The 21,890-nt window shown below is 34.7% G+C and overlaps 1 long non-coding RNA gene across 1 annotated transcript in view; it reads left to right on the forward strand.

Annotated features, from left to right (window-relative positions):
* Window positions 1-21,561, forward strand: part of LOC147916104 (uncharacterized) — a 55,601-nt gene extending 34,040 nt beyond the window's left edge. The window contains exons 2-3 of the long non-coding RNA XR_015553403.1: window positions 15,450-15,536; window positions 21,451-21,561. This is a non-coding gene — a long non-coding RNA (uncharacterized LOC147916104). The remainder of the gene's footprint in view (window positions 1-15,449; window positions 15,537-21,450) is intronic.
* The last annotated feature ends 329 nt before the right edge of the window (window positions 21,562-21,890 follow it).

Raw genomic sequence — 21,890 nt, forward strand, 5'->3', positions numbered from 1 at the left:
GGTAAGTTGATGCCAACTGAGCTACACATATAGATATCTGTAGAATAGAGGAAGAAAACAAACAACAGCATTTTGAGCTGAATCTTGAAGAGTAAAAGAGTTTTATAAGATTACAAGGTGCAAGACATGGAAACGTGAAATTGCATGGCTTCATGGGGACCCACTAGTAGCCCAATGTGACTGAAATGCAAATACGATGAACAAATGTTGAAAGATAAGGCTAGAAAGACAGACAGGACGGGATTGAAGAAAGCCTTTTACGTCATGCAAAGCAATAGAGTTGTTATCCTTTGGGCCCTGAGGAACCGCTGAAGGATTCTAAACAGTGGAGTGACATGGTTTGGTTTGTGCTTTAAGAAAAATAAATTACAATAAAACGTGACAGCATGCAGAGACTAGGTAGGTTTGCATGGAAAAAAAATGAAAAAAAGAAGATGCTAACCAATAGTAGGGACTCCCAAAGAATATTAATACTTAAAGAGACAGAAAGAAAAAGGGAAGAAAAGAAAGCTTTTCTTTTGGATAAGTGTCTATTCACACTGAGCTCTATTCTCGCCAACAACACATTAACAACTGAACTGTTTTAAGGTTATGTGATATATATTTTTGTAATCCTAGTCACAGACTTTGTAAGGTATGTACAAATGACATGACACATAGGCATTGCTTCCAAATTATTGTTTAAAAAATATAGGTATAAGCAATATACCATCTGTGGGATAAGGAATTCCTTAGATATGAAAACTCTTCATAAAATATTTACTGATACCGAAAAAATAATTTTCTTTCATCAAGAATCTAACATACTTATCATGGGTATTTGAGTGCTGATTAATAATATATATGTACAACTTATAGGGTCATGATTATCTGTTATAAATTATTAATAAAAGAATAATTAGGGGCCAGCCTGGTGGCACAAGTGGTTAAGTGCATGCGCTCCGCTTCAGTGTCCTGGGATTCACAGGTTCGGATCCCAGGTGCACACCAACACGCTGCTTGTCAAGCCATGCTGTGGTGGTGTCCCACGTAAAGAAGAGGAAGATGGGCACAGATATTAGCTCAGGGCCAATCTTCCTCAGCAAAAAAATAAAAAAAGAGGAGGATTGGCAACAGATGTTAGCTCAGGGCTGATCTCCCTCACACACACACAAAAAAGAATAATTACGCTCCACTACCGGGGGCCCGGGTTCGGACCCGGGCGTGCACCAACGCACCGCTTGTCCCGCCATGCTGAGGCCACGTCCCACATACAGCAACTAGAAGGATGTGCAGCTATGACATACAACTATCTACTGGGGCTTTGGGGGAAAAATAAATAAATAAAATTATTAAAAAAAAAAGAATAATTAGAGAAGGATAAAATAAATTTTCTGGAAGATAAATCATAAACTGTATGAATTATTTCCATAACTATAAATTTTTGAATTATCTTTTAAAACTGCTATATCTCGTTCATTATTGGTGTTTGGGGTTGCTTATAGGCTAACGATATAAAAACAAATTTTGTGTGTACCTGTGTGTGTATTTATGTGTGTGTTCCTAAGAACTTTCTTGATTTACCCACAATCAGTTATGTGGGTTTGTAAAAACTTCAGTCTCCTATTTGGAGACCATTTTTAACTTTTTGACATGTATTCAAATAGAATAAATGTTCCTACTTCAAAAAATCATGTTTTTGTGGGTTTTTTTGTTTTTGTTGAGGAAGATTTGCCCTGAGCTAACATCTGTTGCCAATCTTCCTCTATTTTGTATGTGAGCTACCACCACAGCCTGCCCACTGATGAGTGGTGTAGATCTGTGCCTGGGAACCGAACCTGGGCCGCCAAAGTGGAGTGCACCAAACTTAACCACTAGGCCACTGGGGCTGGCCCCAAAATCATGTTATTTTAATTACAGAAAATCTCTTTTGATTTTTGTGGTAAAATAAACTCTTCTTGCATTTCAGTTAAAAATGTTTGTATGAAAATAATAATGTATTATGATGTTTTTGGTTTTAAGATGCTATTTAACATAATTTCAATTAATGTAGTTTGTCCTATTCCTTCAAAGAGTAGGAACAAGACCGATGTGATTAGACAAAAAAAAAATCTCTAACATTTATCATAGGGATAAATACATTGGAACAAAAGAAAAAAGAGCAAAATGATGGCCACAACTCTCTTATGTCTCTGATGTCTTAATTAACTTTAAATTACAAAATCTGACAGTCATTTCTTTTAAAAGCAAACTGAGTTGGATATGCAACCTTTATTTTGCTTTTAACGTTACACATTAGTAGATCTCTATTAATGCCCTTTACGTCCACTAATTTCTGGTCATAAGAATCTAAGCACCCTATTAAAAAGAAACACATACACACATGCAAACAATGGGTCTGTTTGGATAGAGAACAATAAAGAAATAGCTTATAACATCAGCCTTCATTCAGAAAGAATTTTCAGAGTTTTTACTGTGCCTGGGAAACATAGTTGTGAAGATGAATAAAACAGCATACAAGCCCTCACAGAATAGTTACTTGACATAAGGTTACTACCTTCTATTTTTGAAGTCAGGCAAGGTGTATGAATTTTATAAATACTTGTAGCCATTTTAAGTGGATATATATCTCTCTCTCTCTCTCCATATACACAATCATATCACATATATATCAGACATGTATGTACTGTACATATGTATAGTCCATGATGCATACACACATGCTCACAAATATGTCTGAGACTATTTGTCAAATTTATTACAGAAATAGAGCCTTACGTTTTAAGAAATTCAAAAGTTCAGAAACTCACCATGCAACCTGCAAAGGAGGCTTCTTTAAACTTGAGTTCTAAATCTCAATCTACCACAGACTTCCATTTGACACCTCATTGAATTAATACGCGTCTTCAAATGGTTATCTGGAAAATAAAATTACCTCTCAATCTCACTACTTTAATCAATTATTGATCACGAATTTAATGTGCAATAATCAGTGGGTCTCATCCTGTAGAATTGCAGAATGATTAAGATTATTTGTAAAATACAAGGCAGTTCTAACTTGCAAGCAACTTGTATTATAAAGTTCATTTGCAACTCATAGAATATAAAGGTCAGAAAAGACCTTAGAGGCCATCAACTTCCCACTCCATTGTTTGTGTAAACCCACCTGAACATCCTTATCACTGACAGATGGTCATTCATCCTCTGGTTAAAAATCTCAAATGATCACAGGCTCAGTAATTTAAAGGCAGTCTATTTTGCATCTGGACAGCTGGAGTCTTTATTAAACTTTACTTCTATTAAAGTATTTCCCTATATTCACGCATGCTTGCTACAAATATTTATTTAATGCCAGATATGAAAAATTGAAATCACAATAGAAAAGACATAGAATAACCAAGTAATAACACAAATATATTATCATAAATTGAAATAAGTGCAGAGAAGGGGAAAAAAGTCATTAGAAAAGGTTAAATGGAAATTGGGGAGACAAGAATGGAGGGTGCCCAGAGGAGAGGAGGAGAGGAAAGATTGGTTTCACTGCAGAGGTCAGTCAGGAAAATGAGATGCATAGGCGCTGAGGAGGGAGACAGGTAGCTGCATTCAAGAAACCAAAAGGGACAAAGTGACTGAAGCAATTTGCACAAGAGGGAAAATGCTGCGAGGGAAAACCAGAGAGGTAAAAAAGGTCACACCCAACTAGGGCCCTAAAGGTCCTATCTTCTAAATTTGCTGCTATTTCCTCCCTAAAGTGACACTCAGTACATTTACTCCCTATTCTACACTACAATATACTTGAGGAGTTACCATCTCCATCTCTCACCTCTCAGCTGAACAAGTATCTCCAGTTCCATCTATTATCCTTCACACAGTCTAGGAGCTTCACTATTCCAATTGGCTTCCTCTGTTGTCAAAGTTGTAAATTTTGATTCTCGTAACTTTAAAAATGTATTGCTAGAACTGATTGCAAATTATACTTGTCATTTCACTATTGTTAAATAATGATTTGGGCTACTATTGATATATGCTGTGATCATACAATTCATGTGCAAATTCATGTTCAATTCATGTCCAGATCATACAATTTGTGTCCAATATTTGAAGGTCAAAGTGGGACCTATCATTGGTTACATGAAGACAGTAAATGTAAACTAGTCCTCTTCGGGGCAATCCAGGGCTTATAGCCATCCTAATTATTGCTTATCTTCCTAATTATTGCTTATCTGTGCATTGTAAAGGAAGGACCTATAGGATTGCCAGATAAAATACAGGATGCACAGTTAAATTTGAATGTCAGATAGATAATAAATAATTCTTTAGTATAAGTATATTCCATGCAATATTAAAACTTGTTCATTGTCTACCTGACCTTCAAATTTAACTGGAGTTCCTATATTTTTATTTGCTAAATCTAGCAGACTTTTCTGCATCTATAGCACTCTCAGTGGCCTCATGAAAACTTCCCACCATTTGTGGTTCCAAATGATGACTACTTCTACACCTGGCATGGCACAGAGACCATTATTACATTTAAGTCTTTCATAAGTCATAAGATTCTTATGATGTTTGTACAAAGAACAGAAAAAGAAAATATAAAAAACTATTGAGCACCTTCAATATTTCAAGTACTCTGCCATTCTGTGGAAATTCAAAGATAAATGAGAAATGACTCCTACTCTCCGGATCCCACCGTAGGAAACAAGGACAAACATCTAAAATTCAAGGTAAGTGAAATATTAAACGTAGCTAGAAAGCTGAATGGGAACATGATCCAGGAGTTGTTAGTTAAATATGAGTGCTAGTCAGGGAAATTTATGTAGACTGGAATTTCATGTGGAGTAGGAGTTAGTTTACCTGGTAGAAAAATTGGGGGAGGACAGTCCAAATAGAGCTCCTAGTCTCTGCAAAATCACTATTTGAAAGTGCATGTTTAGGAAATATTGTATAGTCCAGTGGGCATGAGAAGACACAGCTCAAGATGAGATTAGGAAAGTGGACTTGCTAAGGAGTGAACACTAACAATTCTCATTTATTCAACACATATGATGTGCCCGGTGCAATGGAAATGGAAGCTGAAAACATAAAGAAAGATAATTTGGAAGTTATTTGAAGCTGGATATGTAAGAGAAGAGCAAAGATGATAGCGATTTACTCAGTTTAGGCAGTGGGGCAGATAATGATGCTATTTACTGAGAGAAAAAAAAAATCAGAGGAAGAGTTTTTCAGTTGGAGGTGAAGAGAAGAGGAGGCAGAGTAGAGCCTGGGCGTGTTAAATTTAAACTGTGTTCTCTTTTTTTTTTTTCCTAATAAAGTAATGACAAGATCATTTCACTTGATGACAAATGGAGTATGACGTTGGAAGAGTATTAGTTTTCTGTGGGTATTTGGCTATTTTTACCTTCTCCATTGCCAAAGCGAAGGTTTGTGCAATGAACAGGTACATGAGAGGCAATAATGCAAGTTTCTCTGGACAATATCTCTAGACCAACGTAGCCCCAGTCTCATTTCTCAGAGTAAAGTTCTCGCTATTGTAAAACAAGACTGCCCTCCATAGGAGGAGTGATGGCTCCTCAGACTGTGCGATAGAAGTGAATTGCTGAGAAAGTTGGTAAGAATGTTGGTATTTCCTGATTGAATCACATAATTAAACAGTCAGCTCTGAGTCCTGCTTTTAAAGACTGAAGTTAAAATTTATTTCCTGGGAATGGAGGTAATTATATGTTAGACATTTAGGAAAAGAGAGAAGCATAAATCAGCAATGCGTTTACTTTTGATAAACCAAAGTTATTTTCTGAGAACCTCAGGAAGTTTTCTTGAATTCTATTCACTCCATTTACACTTTAGATCTTTTAATGAGTTTTCAAAAATAAAGTTTAGAGCCAGCCCTAATGGCCTAAAGGTTAAAGTTGAGCGCTCTTACCCCTTCGGCCCAGGTTCGCTTCCCGGTTGCAGAATCACACCACCCGTCTGTCAGTTGGTGTGCTCTGGCAGCAGCTCACATAGAAGTATTAGAAGGACTTACAACTAGGATATACAACCATGCATTGGGGTTTTGGGGAGGAAAAAAATAAAGAGGAAGATTGGCAACAGATGTTAGCTCAGGGCAAATCTTTCCCTGCAAAAAAATAAAAATAAAAAAATAAAATTTATATTTGTAGAATACACTTCTAATATTTGGTGTTTCAATTTTCACTCCTTTTTTCCCCTGCTTCTTTTATTTAAATGACATTTAAAGAGATAAGGAAACATTCACATATTTCCCCAATGCTTTGCCCCAAGTAAGGCTCAATAAATGGTTTTGACCGATGCCCATTGCGTATTATCATAGTAGATAGTGGGAAATTCCTTCTTGCTAAAGAGAAAACTTAACTTCATTGATTCCTTTTTGGCATATCAACTAAGTGTTGTCTCTTATCCTTGGTTCAATGATTCTGCTATAAAAACTGCAGAGATGCAATTTTTAGAAATGTAAAATAGAAAGTTTTATTTTATTTTTTATTGCAGTAACATTGGTTCATAACATTACATAAATTTTAGGTGTACATCATTATATTTCAATTTCTGTATAGATTACATCATATTCACCACCCAAAGACTAATTACAATCCATCACCACACACATGTGCCTAATCGTCCTTTTCGCCCTCCTCCCTCCTCCCTTCCCCTCTGGTAACCACCAGTCCAATCTCTGTCTCTGTGTGAATGTTTGCCGTTGTTTTAGTCTTTTACTTATGAGTGAGATCATATGCTATTTGGAACGTTTTACTTTAAAGTAGCTGAAATAAAATAAACCATAAACATTAATTAAAATAATAAAATAATTATTAGTATTGTTTTATCGATGCAGATTCACATATATAATTGATTTTCCAAAACATAGCAAACTTATTTCGTTCAATCATCTGATTATTTTTATGTATTTATTTTGCCTTTCACTTAGTAAACTCTAATTTTTCTATATTTTATCATTAATTTGAGTCTATCTGTAACATTTATGTTTTTCATAATATTTGGAGCTTTACACATTATTACAGCCATGTGCCACATAACAACGTTTTTATCAACAACGGACTGTGTATAGGATGGTGATCCCATAAGATTAGTACCATAGAGCCTAGGTGTGTAATAGGCTATACCGTTTAGGTTTGTGTAAGTACACTCTATGCTGTTCCTTCAATGACGAAATTGCCTAAGGACGCGTTTCTCAGAATATATCCCCGTCGTTAAGCGATGCATGACTGTAGCGATGCATTCTTTCTGTTGCAAAAACATAACTAAATATCATATCAAAATTGTAAGCTATTATGCCATGTGGTTAACCATAGAAGAATATTTTGATTTACATCACACATGTTTTACTACTCCCAAATTCCCTCTTTATTTTTTAGCATGGGCCATACAAGGAATGGACCACATTCCCCAGATATTCCCATAACATGTCTACTCCACGTTGCAAAATTCTGGCAGCCCTAGGCTGTATATCAAGTCAGTTAATATGTATTAGTATTCATTTTGTAATTACAAGGGGGAATATTTGCAGTGCCTGGAGGCAGGTGTCTGTGACTTTTACCAACTTTAAATTTCTCTCAAAGTGGGATGGAGCCCCACATCTGTTTCTGAGCATATATGCAAAGGCCTTTGTGTCAGCCAGCTATTGCTGACTGTAACAAACCACCCCATTTCCCAGTGGCTTACAGCAGCAAATATTTATTCTCATGGATCTGTGAATAGGCATGGATCTGCCCCTGGCTAGAGCTCAGCGGGTCCGGTGCTGCTCCACGTGTTTCTCATCCTCCTCCATTACACCTGAAGAGGGTGTTATAAAATGAATCCTTTTTAGCAATAGAGCAGCCCAATCTGCTTTCTGTATGTAGATGGTTGGGGGCTCAGAAGCATTTTTTGTTTTGTTTTTGCTTTTGTTTTTACTATTTAAAACAGCATCCGTACCTTTTAGTAAGACTTATGGCACTTTTGCTAAGACAGCTCTTTCAAATATCTTTTGGGCATTCTATGTATTTGACACCAAAATTCTTGGGGGTAAAAATCTTTCTCTCCAGATTTAATCTATTTGTGTTTTGGGCATATCTGGCCCATATGTTTTCTAAGGGACCTCTCGCCTGGCTGAAAGTGTCCACTAGAGACCACCTCATCACTTCTAGAGAATTTAACAAAGGGATCTTAGGGCCATATCTTTGACTTGGTTTTTACTTTGAGGCTATCTCTTACTGTCCACATCCTGTTTTTGAAACTTTGCTGGCTAACAAGGCTGAAGATGAGAAAAACTTTTAGTTTCCAAGCAACCAATTCTGCTGCAAACTGGACAATTCTTTCCTGAGCTCTTTGTGTTACAGAACTGTAGAGTATGTGGCTCAAAACATCAAACACACAATTTCAATATCTGCCTGGCTACCATCTTACCCAAGTGGACAAGTTCTTAAGGCACATTTACTATATTGCATGTTAAACCCTATCAAGTGTTTCAACCTTTCATAGGGTGCTCAACTCATCACGATTTGCCCAGGACTTTCCCAGCTTTTGCACTGTAAGTCCCACATTCCTAAAAACCTCTCCACTCCAGGCAAACTGTGATAGTTAGTCACCCTTCTACTACATAACACATAACATGGTTTGCAAATTTTAAAGCATCCTATAACAATCTCCTTACTTCTTTTAACAAGTTTCTCACCTATCACTTCCCAATCCTAAAGCACACCCCCACACACCCACACACACATACAGTCATATGCTACATAATGATGTTTCAGTCAATGATATATATACTATGGTGATCCCATAAGATTAGTACCATATAGTTTAGGTATGTAGTAGGCTATACCATCTAGGTTTGTGTAAATACAGTCTATGATGTTTACACGACAATGAAACCACCTAATGATGCGTTTTTCAGAATGAATCCCCGTTGTCAAGCAAAGCGTGATTATATATAAATATGTATATACAATATATACATACATAATTGCAACATCCCACTTAGTATCAATTTCTGTATCAGTATAACAATGCATTTCCAAACTCAGTGACTTAAAATAACAATAATTAATTATTGCTCACATGCCTAGGTGGTTGACTAATCGAAGCAGAGCTCATCTGGGGGCAGCTCTGCCCCATACATCTCTCATCCTCCCTGGACCAGTTGGATAGCCTTACTAAATTCCTTTTATGGCAATGGCTGAAACATAAGAACAAGCCCAACTATACAAGCACAATTTAAGCTTCTGCTTTCTTTATATCTGCTAATATTTCATTGGCCAAAATAAATCAAATGGCCAAGACCAAAGCCAACAAGCAGGGAAATACACTGTACCTTTAATGAGAGGGAAAGTGTGGAAGACTACTACAGCAAAAGGATTATATTACCTTTTAGGTATGCATTTTTATTATGAGTTATACTATATTTAGGCATTTGATGCCTATGAGGTTTAAGTTCTGTTAAACAAATAAGTTCATACCATATAATGAGGTCAAGCCACCTAGCCTTCAAGATTTTGTTTACATCGTCAGAGTGCTATTAGGAATTAAAGAGCATATGAAAGTATTTCAAATTCACTAACCATCTTAGACGAAGGGGAGACCCAACTATAGAAGTTAGAGATAGAATCAAGAAAAAATGTGGATGGAGTTATAATCGTGGTGAGCAAGAACGCCAGGATTATGAAAAGAGGAAGGAGCTGAAAAAACAACCAATTGACAGTTGCCCACTCTGTGCAACTATTGACTTTTGTTATTTTTGCTATCAAATACAATCTTTCTCCTGAGTTGATTGTGTCCAGAAATTTTTTTAGTGCTTCTTTTCCTATTTTTCCACAAGAATGTTCACTGTCTTATTAAGTCTTTTTAAAATTAATATGGATATTTCCTATCAGAAAAGTAGTTTATAGTCCCTATGGAAAATAAAAATAATTAGAGATAAAAAAAGAAATCCAGAATCCTACAGCCCAGATACAGTCATCTTTAACATGATATAGCATATTCTTATATTCTTTTTGCTATGTGTATTTGCCATAAATGTGATAAAAATAATATGTAAAATTGAATATATTATTTGACTTTCACTCTATGCAAAAATAGTTTCTACTGAAATTACCCATTCATTTTACAGCTTGCAGCCATGTTCATATGCATAGCTTCCATCTCAAATCCTTGTATCAAACAGGCTTTTTTTCACTACTGTTTTCCTGAATTGAAATAGGATATTCTTTTCCTGCATGCTAGGTTTTCTGATATTCAAAAGAAAAGGGGTTCACAAGAAACAAAATTGTATTATACAATTCTATACAAACTAAATGCAAAATACAATACAAAAATGCAAAGCCATTTGGACTGTTACTAGGGCTTCTTTCCTGGCTTGGCCATATCTAAAGCACTTTGCTTATTGGGACTCTTTTGCAAAACGTAATGCACTGCTGATGATCATCACTTTCCCCAGCCCACACTTCACTCACAACCACAAAGATTTCTTGCCAAACTCTTGTTGTTGCAGTCTAGGAATGGATTCAGGAAGATTGTCAATCCATGGGCTCTTACTCTGGATATTCTGGTATGGTGTATAGCTATCGTGTCAGAAGGCATATCTGCCCAGGTTTCAGGTTGAATTTCTGAGTGCACTCGAATTTCTGAGCCAGAGAGCAGATGTTCACAAAGAAGATTTATTTGGGGTGAAAAGACAGAGTATGTGCCTTTTTTAAAAGAGCAGTCTCCTCAACCTTGTGATTAAAAGAACTTCCTCCTGGAGTCTGGCAAGAGGCTGATTTTGAATCCTAGTTTATGGTGTGTAGAGAAGTTTCATCTTATTCTGTGTCTTCTCAGATGTGCTAGTTAGGTGTTGGAAGAATTTGTTCTAAAGAGGCTAATCAAGTGGTATTTTAAGCAGAAAATCACCCAAATAATTATTTTTTTATGTATTTGAGTTTCATTTGGTTTTGATTTCTCTTAAAAATTTAGTCATAATAACTCTTGCGCACATATTACAAAATTGATAAAAGGCTGATAACGAAAAGCAGGAATTCCTGATTTTTCCAGTCCACAAGCCACACTTCACTGGTAACAATTTTCAATTCTTTGAGTATTTACTCTAATTTAAAAAAATAATATACTATGCTACTTTTCCTTAATTTATTGATTTTAGAAATTATCTGTTGAAATTTTGTGGTTCTAGAAGAGCATGTAGCCTTCCCAGAGTTATCACATTCTCTTTACCCAAATTGATAAATAGTATTCACACTATTATGATGATAATGTAAATATTGTTCAGAGCCAAGTAGTGGTCTATGATTACTTGTTACTTTACATTTTCTTATTTTTCCTTCATTTATGATTTTTTTTTGGTTTTTTGTTTGTTTGTTTTACTTGCAATGGCTGATGGTTACACTGATAGTCCCAATGAAGCATGCCTCTTTTTGTCCATGCCAGTTGAGACATGACTTAGCTATTCCTCCCATTATAAGGCAGAGTCTATTTCCCCACCTCTGGAATCAGGCTGGACTTTGACTTCCTTTGATGAATGGAATGTGAAAGAAATGATATTGTTCTACTTCCTAGACTAAGTCTTGAGAGTCATTGCAGTTTCTGCTGTTGCTCTCTGGGAACCATGAAACATGATGCAAAGAAGCCCAAATAAAAGACCACAAGGAGAGAGAGGCCAAGCCACCCCAGCTGCCCCAGCCATTAAAAGACTTTACATTCAAATGTAAGGACATAAGTAAGACCATGCATGACCAGCAGAAGAACTGCCTTAGAATCAAAAGAAAGAATAACTCATTACTGCTTCGTGTAAATTGTGCAACCCACAGAACCAATGGAGCTAAGATACACAGAACAACATGGAGCAACCTTAAAACCTAGTACTCAATGGGAAAAAAAGGTAGAATGAGGTATATCACTCATTGATATTTCCATTAATTAAATACACGTATTCAAAGCAATATTCATTTTACATAGCTATTACAGGAAAAAAAATGCATAATAGATACATTAAAATGTTTTCCTATGGTAGGAGAAGAAATGAAGTGTGGCATAGGAATAAAAGGAAATAAAAAAATTAAGAGTAGCATCTTGCAAGGACCAGTGACAAAAATGGCCATGAAATGAGGTGTATGATGAACTCGGCCCTTCAGTCTTCCCCCTAAAACCTACCATATCCACCACTTACCTCACCTGGACTCAGATCAAAAACTCTTTAGTGATGTCCAGCCCTTGCTACCATTTTAAAGCTCTCCAGACTATGCTAATGTGATAGGTGATCAGGGTTGATAACCATTAATCTGGTACAGTAAGGTTATTTTCTTAATTATAATTTATTTATTTATTAACTTGCTCTGTGTGTCTGTTTGTTTTCTTGGACTTCTTCTCCTGGAATCTTCTACTTCCAATCTGCTCTCATCTGTAGATTTATAGTCCATCCCAGGACTCTTTGTTGCTACTCTCTTCAATCAGTTATGTTGTTTCTTATATCTCAGCTTTTTACCTAAACTGGTTTAATAACTTATTTTTATGGAGCAAATTCTTCAGTATCTTACTGATAAAGCCTGCATGGGTGATAAATTTTATGAATTTTTTCCTGCTAATAAAAACCTTACTCTGCCTTTACATTCACTTCATAGTTTTGCTGGAAATAAATTAATGAGTTGAAAATCAATCTGCACTCTTTTGGCTCTCAGTTTTTCTTTTTACATGTAACTGAATTTTCTTTCGTTATTTTTTTTCTCCCCTACATCTACCCCATCAACCCAAACCCAGGAGCTTTTAGATTTTAGTATTTAGCTTTTAGGTGGGTCATATATATTTACATGTCTTAATGCCCACATAAATGAGGATTTTTAACTATTTTGTCTTACTGATGTCTAGACTAAGGTACTGTTGTCAAAGAATATACTCAGTATGATTTGAATCATTTGAAGTTAACTGAGACTTGATTTATGGACTAGCACATGGTTAATATTTGTAATTGTGCTATATGTGCTCAAAATAATTGGGTTAGGGGAAAAACAGCTGTTGGGTGAAATATTCTATACATGCCCTTAGGTCAAAATTGCTAAAATGTTTCTTAGATCTTCTACATACTTACTATTTTTTTGGCTTGTTTCACCAGTTACTAATAGAGATGAGTTTAAAAAGAAGTAAAACAGTCCTAAAATTCATATGGAACCACAAAAGACCCCTAACAGCTAAAGCAATTCTGAGCAAGAGCATTACTGGAGACATCACATTTCCTGATTTCAAACTATATTACAAAGCTGTAGTATTCAAAATGTTATAGTGTTGTCATAAAAACAGACACATAAGTCAATGGAACAGAATACAGAGCCCAGAAATAAACCCACACAGAACCATCCACTAATTTTTGACAGAGGCACCAAGAATACACAATGGAGAAAGGATAGTCTCTTCAATAAGTGGTAATGGGAAAACTAGATATACACAAGCAAAAGAATGAAATTGGACCCTTATCTTACACTATACACAAAAATCAATTCAAAATACATTAAAGACTTAAGCATAAAACCTGAAACCGTAAAACTCCTAGGAGAAAACATGGGGAAAAACTTCCTTGACATTGGTCTTGGCAACGATTTTTGGGGTCTGACACTAAAGGCACAGACAATAAAAGCAAAAATAAATAAGTAGACTACATCAAACTAAAAAGCTTATGCACAGCAAAGGAAACAATCAACAAAATAAAATGGCAACCTATGAAATGAAAGAAAATATTTGAAACCCATATATCCAATAAGCAGTTAATATCCAAAATATATAAGGAACTCTTACAACTCAACAGCAAAAAACCCCAAATACCCCAATTGAAAAATGGGCAAAGAACCTGAATAGACAATTTTCCAAAGATATGCAAATGGCCAACAGGTATATGAAGGGATGGTCAACATCACTAATCACCAGGAATGAGATATTACCTCATACCTGTTAGAATGGCTACTGTCAAAAAAGACGAGAGATAACAAATGTTGGTGAGGATGGAGAAAAGGGAACCCTTGTGCACTGTTGGTGGGATTGTAAATTGGTGCAGCCACTGTAGAAACAATATGGAGGTTCCTCAAAAAATTAAAAATAGAAATACTATATGATTCAGCAATCCCACTTCTGAAGGATTTTATCTAAAGGAAATGAAATCGCTATCTCAAATTATTAGCAGGCCCATGTTCACTGCAGCATTATTCACAATAGCCAAGATATAGAAAGAACCCAGGTGTCCTTCAATGGATAAATGGATAAAGAAAATGTGGCATACATGTACAATGAAATATTATTCATCCAAAAAAAAGAAGGGAAGCTTGCCATTGGCAGCAGGTTAATAGATTAACCTGGAGGGCATTATGCTAAGTGAAATAAGTCAGATAGAGAAACACAAATACTGTATGGTATCACTTATATGGGGCATCTATTAAAAAACTGTTGAACTGACAGAAACAGAGAGTAGAATGGTGGTTGCCACAGGCTGGGAGATGAGAGAAAAGGGGATATGTTGGACAAAAAGTACAAACTTTCAGTTTTAAGATGAATAAGTTCTGGAGACCTAATATACAGCATGGTGACTATAGTTAATAACAATATATTGCATATTTGAAATTTGCTAAGAAAGTAGATATTAAGTATTCTCACCACACAAAAAAAAGGTAACTATGTAAGGTGATGTATATGTTAATTGGCTTGATTGGGATAATCATTTCATGATGTATATGTATACCAAATCATCACAATGTACACTTTAAATATATTACAATTTTATTTGTCAATTATACCTCAATAAAGCTGGAAAAAAAATGGTTCTTGGTACACAGCAGGCACTGAACAACATTTTATTGAATGAATGAATGAATGTCTAACCTAGAATAGATGACAAAAATTAAAGAACAAAATCAACCACTACGATTATGGATTTAATTATTTCAGTTGTTTTATGTAATTTAAGAACATTATTGAGACATAAATTAAAATAGTATACTTTATTGGTGAATCGAATCTTTTTATCATTTTGAAATAACTCATTTCTAGTAATGCTTTTTGCAATAAAGTGCATTTTGAATGTCATCAATGTACTTAAAACTGTTCTCTTTTGGTTAATATTTACATGTCTGATTGTAAATGTTACTAAATTTTTTTATACTACTCTACTTCAGATTTCTCATAAACAATATATGACTGGATTTTATTGTTTTATCAAATAATTGTTATCTATTGAACATGCTGTAATTAACATTTAATATGATTACTGCAATATTTAAATTTAATTCTATCATCTTATTTTGTGCTTTCTATTTATCCTCTCTGTTTTTCTCCTTTCTTGCCTTCTGTAGGATTGAATGATTATTTTGTTACAATTCCATTTTGTCTTTTCTACTGATATGGAAGTTACATATTTTCTTTTATTCTCCCATGGCTCACCCTAGTGAAAAGGAAGGAGTTAAACAGCTAACCTCTAATTCATTCCTTCCCAGATTACTGGAAGGATGCCCCTTGGGGAAGGAAAACAAGGCTGGTGACCTAATCTAATTTCCTTATCAACATGATAACTGGAGCTATAGGTAAATAGACTAATGATATTTTCTAGGGGGTATGTCTTTATCTACGGAATGTTTTAAACAGCAACTCCAGGCTAGAGAATTACTTATAGTAATAAACCTTTTAGAATTTATGGATTTATGAAGCGTTATTCTCTAAAAATACATCATGCAAGCTGGAGTATGAAATGGATATATTTCAAAGAAAGAATGCCCCCAGCTGTGTGAGGTCATAATCCATGTACTTCACTTAGGGACATCTTCCAATATGGGCCAGAGATTGGGTGCCCTATAAGAGAAGACTTGAGGAGCTACCTCAATGCCCAGATATTTTTCTACTTTGTCAGAGCCTCTTGATCACCTGTATTCTTGAAATTAATAGTAAAGCTTGATAAGGGGTATGAGCTTGATTTGAAAATTAGATCTTTTGTATTGGCTCATCTGGATTTCAACATGCATCTACTATTTATTAAAGTCTAACTTTAATCAAAACCTTTGTTCACCTACTCAATAAAATAATTACTTTAAAATACTGAAATAGTTTATTCTCTGTCAATTTATGCACTATTTCTGTATTTTAATTCTCTATTTTATAATCCAAAATGTTTGTTTGCTTATCTTTTGGGTAGTTTTATACAGTCAATGTTTATTTGTTAGAGATTTTTTGCCCATATATTTATCTCGTTGTTTTGGCTCTTCATTCCTTCTTACCCCTCAAACTTTTTATTTGGAATCACTTTCCTTTACACTGATATATGTCCTTTACAGTTTCCTTTAGTGTAGTTCTCTGGGTGGTGAACTGTATGTTTATGTTTGTTTGAAAATGATTTTGAAGTATATAATTAATTGGGCATAGTATTCCAGGACAGATCTTTTTTTAAATCAAAGTTCTCATTCTATTGTCTTCTGAAAAAATACATTATATAAGATAGTAATAAATATATACAACTTTTCATAGTATCCTCTATGTCTCTTATTTTCTATTCTGTATTTTCCATATTTTTCTCTCTGTATTCTTCAATAATTCTCCTCAATAAATCTCATTTAGTTATGTGTAATCTATAGTTTTTAATTTCCATTTTTGTATATTCTATTTCTAGAATGTCTATTTGATTATTTTCTAAATTGGTATTTCACTTTTTTATAGTTTCTTGCTCTTTGTAAACATTTTCAAGATTTTCCCCATCTCTTTGAAAGTCTAGTTATTTCATAGCCTATGTCTGATAATTTTAATATCTCCAGTTTCTGTGCTATTTGTTTTATCTGGGCTATTTTTTTTCTGGTTTTCATTGATTGTGTCTTATTTCCTTCTATGTCTGGTTATTTTAGGCTGTAGTTTGGACATTGCAGAAAAATTAATTTATGGGATAACTTGAGGCCTAGGTTAAAACAACTTTTTCCCGGAGAAGAATTTCATTAGCTTCATTTAAAACCCTATGGGCACTACATTTCCAGGAAACACTGAGTCAAATTATAACACGTGAAGTTCACTGAACCATCCAAGTGACAGAACACTGCACTACAATTATTGGTGAGGTCCTGATAATTACAGTTACTTTTACCATGAAGTTGTAGCTGATCAGGGTCCCAGCTTAAGGTGGGAAAGGTTATCAGATTGTCTACCTTGTGCAAAACCTGAGTTTTAGCTCTTATCTCTGTTTTCTTTGATGTTGCCAAAACACCACTCAGTTTCATAGGTGTTTGCTTTATATAGGCAAATGCCCACATGGTAAAGGCAGTTGTAGTGCTGGGTTTAAATATATGAGTCCTTATCTTTTCCTAGAATTTTGATGATTTAATACTGATATTTTGTTAGCAATCTGTTGCTTTTCTGAAGTTTTTTTAAAAAAGTAATGGCTATATAGCTTATAGAATTTTTATACAAAGAGAAATGGAAAACATTGATGTCCATGTAACTTTTGGTTTTTTATATCGTTTCTCTTGGTAATTCTTGTCTGATGAAATTATATTGCTGCTGTTTTATTTAAAGCAAAACATAAGAATAAACTAATTGCAAGAAGAGTGACAAAATTCCCCATTTATAAGTCATTTTACACATAGAAAAGCCAAGCGACCCCAAATAAACAATCACTATTAATTCAGTTCTAAAAATGAACAAAGTAAACAAATTCACAACTTGACTGCTAATAACTCTATCTGAGACTAAATAGAAAATTATGACTAAACTTTTTTATATAGCAAACTTTAGATTTGTAAAAAACTGTTAATACCTACAGGTATATAATCTCTTCCTTAAAATAAGTAATTGTTTTCCCTGAAGAAATATGTGAAGGATTAAGAATGAGTTAACTTCCGGATCCCAGGTGTGGACCTACACACCACTCACCAAGCCATGCTGTGGTGGCATCCCACATACAAAATAGAGGAAGATTGGCACAGACGTTAGCTCAGGGCCAATCTTCCTCACCAAAAAAAAAACCAAACAAACAAAAAAACGAGTTAACTTCACCATTTTACCAAATGCATTTAACATAGTATATCCAGGTGGTTTTGAGTTCGCTCTCTTCCCCCCACTCCTCCCTGCCTTGGCTATCTCCTGAGTTTCAGATATTTAAAAGTACGTGGTTATTTGAGTGAGATTGATAATTAAGGGGGACTCAAAATATATAACTCAGCTTTCATTTTTTAACATTTAATTACTCGTTAGGCAAATGATGATTATAGGAAATAAACCATCCAATTAAATTGTTAAGGATCAACTTATTACTGGTAAAATTATACGTCTCTTATTTGAATTGAGTTATATTGGATATGTCTGAATATTCTGAATAGTCTTGAAATAAACTTGTAAAGTTTATATCTAGAAAGTTAATAAACTTGTAAGTTTATATTCAGAAAGTTAATAAACTTGTAAGTTTATATTCAGAAAGTTAATAAACTTGTAAGTTTATATTTTAGAAAAACAATTTAAGTAACAATTATGGTCATTATCCAATTTTATTAATTCTTAACAAGCTGGCATATGTCCTTCTTAATTCAAGAAGCATATTTATGTGCTAATGACTCATAAATCAGAACTCATAAATCTTATCTCAATGAAGAAATAGTTCCCATTTATGTTAGCAGACTTATCATGACTAGAAAAGTTCTATGCTTTATTTTGTTCTAAAATAACTTTCTAATGGGACATTAACCTCTGAAACTTTGCCCTGAAATATTATATATCCATAAGATATTTTTATGTCACAAAATTGTATCTTTCTTTATATTCTTCCTCATTTTTTATCACTTTTTTAATACAATCAAATCTTTTCCATGTCATAATTTTCAGAAGCAAAAGCCAGTCATTCTCTTATAGCACAGCTGAGAGTTGTGTGTATTCTTGTGGGGGATGCATAAAGGTAGTTTTAGATGTATAAAGGGAGTAAGTTTACCGCTTTCTAAATGATTTGTGGGTTTAAAGTGTGTCACCCTACTGCCCTATATTCCTGCATCCATTTTTCTGACTTTTGTAATGAAGATAAATTAGTTAAATCCAATATGTTTAACAGACTAATGTAATAAATATTTCCAGAGAAGAGTAAATCGTATTTAATGTAGCAGTGTTTGCAATAATTCATATTATTATGAGACATATTGTTATGAGAACTAAAATCCTTAAGAGTAAAATATATACACATGAATTAAAAACAAAATTTCACAAACAGAATTAGAATTATAGAAAATGGTTGACTAGTTTAAGTTATTTTAAAATACTCCAATATTTTTATGAATATATTTTTTCATTTTTTATCAAAAAATGCCTTTTTTATTGTATTAAAAACGCATGACATAAAATCTACCATCTTAACCATTTCTAAATGTATAATTCAGTAGTGTTAAGTATATTCACATTATTGTACAACCAATCTCCAGAACTTTTTCATCTTGTAAAACTGAAACTCTAATACCCATTAAAGGACAACTACCCATGTCCCCCTCCCAAGTAAAATACATATATAAATGAAGAAAATATTTAAAGTAAGACCAAGAGACAATGGTTTTTGCCTACCAAGAATCCATTTCTCTCTTCTTTTTCCTCAACAAAACCCAAATTTAACTAAAGTAGTCTCTCCATTACCAACACCAGGCTAAATACTAATGAATAATAAAACCTCTTTTTCCAATGATTGACGCAGAAACCTGGGCTTAGGCCAATCACCATTTGACATTCTCCTATTAATCAGTATTGCTCTTTAGGACTGAGTTTACTCAAGACTGAAAGGAAGAATTTATAAACCATAGTTGGAAGATAGGTTTTCTTTCTTCAACTAAACTTCAAGAAAGAAACAGGTTGCCTTGATTGCTACTGGAAACCACATTATAACTGATCAAGACAGCCTTAATGTTTGTCTCAGCTTGATTAAACTTTAGACAGGTTTCTGCCTGACTCTTGGCCCTTGAATTCTCTTTTCTTAGAATATTTACTTTAGAATATCTGTAACCGTAAATTTTTTCTCTGCCCTTTTGAGATGTAAATCTTTTAAAAAGACTCTTGCAAGTTGTACAAACAAGGACTGTCTTTCTCAAAGACTCAGGAGCCATCTTTTTGAAATGTAATCAAGGAAAATAGCGCCCCTCTCTCCCAATTTCCATGCAAGAGTAGGAGCCTAATATACAAAGTCCCCTTGTAAAACTACTCCAAGTTGTAAAACTACTTCCTGTCATGGAGGTGTAAGAAGGCATAGTTCTCCTTTTGGTAAAGCCAATTAGCAAACACAGAAGGCCTATGATACACCTCACCCTACCTCTTAAAAATCCTCCTTCCTTTAACCATAGTTGAGTTCAGACTCAGTTCTGGCCTGTCTCCCCTATTGCAATAGCTTTAAATAAAGTCTTCCTTGCCTGTTTAACTTTGTTTAGTGCAAATTTTGCTTTAACATAATCATTAGGTCTGCTAGGCTGGGGACAAATGTGTTGATGTAAGGACGAGAGTACATACAAGAAAATTAAGGAGGAATGGAACCAGAGCCCTGATGATGGCATGTCTAGAATCCACCTTATCTCTAGGCCTCCTATTATATGAGATAATATATGTCATAAATGTTTAAGTCACCTTGATTGAGAATTTTGTTATGCACACTTACATTCGTTCATGATTATCTTGTGTTTTAAGATCACATAATAAATATTAAATTACTGTTGACCCATAACATATAATAAACAACATTAGAAATTGAAGTAATTCTTACTTTTTTTTTTTTTTGAGGAACAGCGGCCCTGTGCTAAGATCTGTTTCCAATCTTCCTCTTTTTCTTTTTTTCTCCCCAAAGCCTCAGTACATAGTTGTGTATCATAGTTGTAGAGTTGTAGCTCTTCTATGGGGGATGCCGCTTCAGCATGGCTTGATGAGTGGTGAGTAGATCCGTGCCCAGGATCCGAACCAGCGAACCCCGGGCCACGGAAGCAAATCACGCAAGCTTAACCCCTATGCCACCAGGCGGGCCCTACTTCTTACTCCTTAAGTACTAAGTTTAGATTCACTGAAGATTCAAGCTGTGAAAATTATAAGGACAATATTATACCAAAGTTTTAAAGTTTTTTCAGTAAGGATAGCATATATGAGTTTTTATATATCCAAAATGGAAAGATCTAAACTAATACAGTTTAATGACTTTATTGTGCTCAGTGTTTAAGACAATGTCCAAAGCCTGTGATCACTGAATAAATGTGAATTGATTGAATGACCATTGCTATGCTGAATCTACTTATACCTAATACATAATAATTTTATCTAATCATATTAAAGCCAAAAGAGATTATTCAAAAAGAAAATGCATTTTCATAAGAAATTATATCTCTACTTTTAGATGACTACCAGCACCATTTAAATGTATTGAGTGAATGTCTTACCTGTCCACTTTGCAAAAAGAAAAACTTACAAACTAGAAGTCACAGTGGAATCCAGATTTATTCACTGCTATTTTCTTTCTTTCAGTGAAAAGGAATCAGGTATAACACAGAATCACACAGGCAAATCCATGAGATGGCCTAGTGCGTATGCAAAGTACTTATGCAAAACTATCAGCTTTAGAGGGATCAACAGTAAACTGCTCAGGCCGGCCCTGTGGCTTGGTGGTTAAGTGTGCGCGCTGCGATGCTGGTGGCCCGGGTTCGGATCCCGGGTGCGCATCGAGGCACCGCTTCTCCGTTCATCCTGAGGCCGAGTCCCGCATACAGCAACTAGAAGGATGTGCAGCTACGACATACAACTATCCACTGGGGCTTTGGGGGGAAAAAATAAAAAAAATAAATAAAATCTTTAAAAAAAAAAAAAAAAAAAAAACAGTAAACTGCTCAATTGCTACATGCACAACTGCAAGAAGGTCAGTAAGAAGCTTGGCAATGAAGAAACGGAAAACTCTCTGAACGTACATA

Source organism: Ceratotherium simum, chromosome 10 (genome assembly GCF_057802395.1).
Source record: "Ceratotherium simum simum isolate JZ-2026a chromosome 10, ASM5780239v1, whole genome shotgun sequence".
NCBI classification, from domain to species: domain Eukaryota; kingdom Metazoa; phylum Chordata; class Mammalia; order Perissodactyla; family Rhinocerotidae; genus Ceratotherium; species Ceratotherium simum.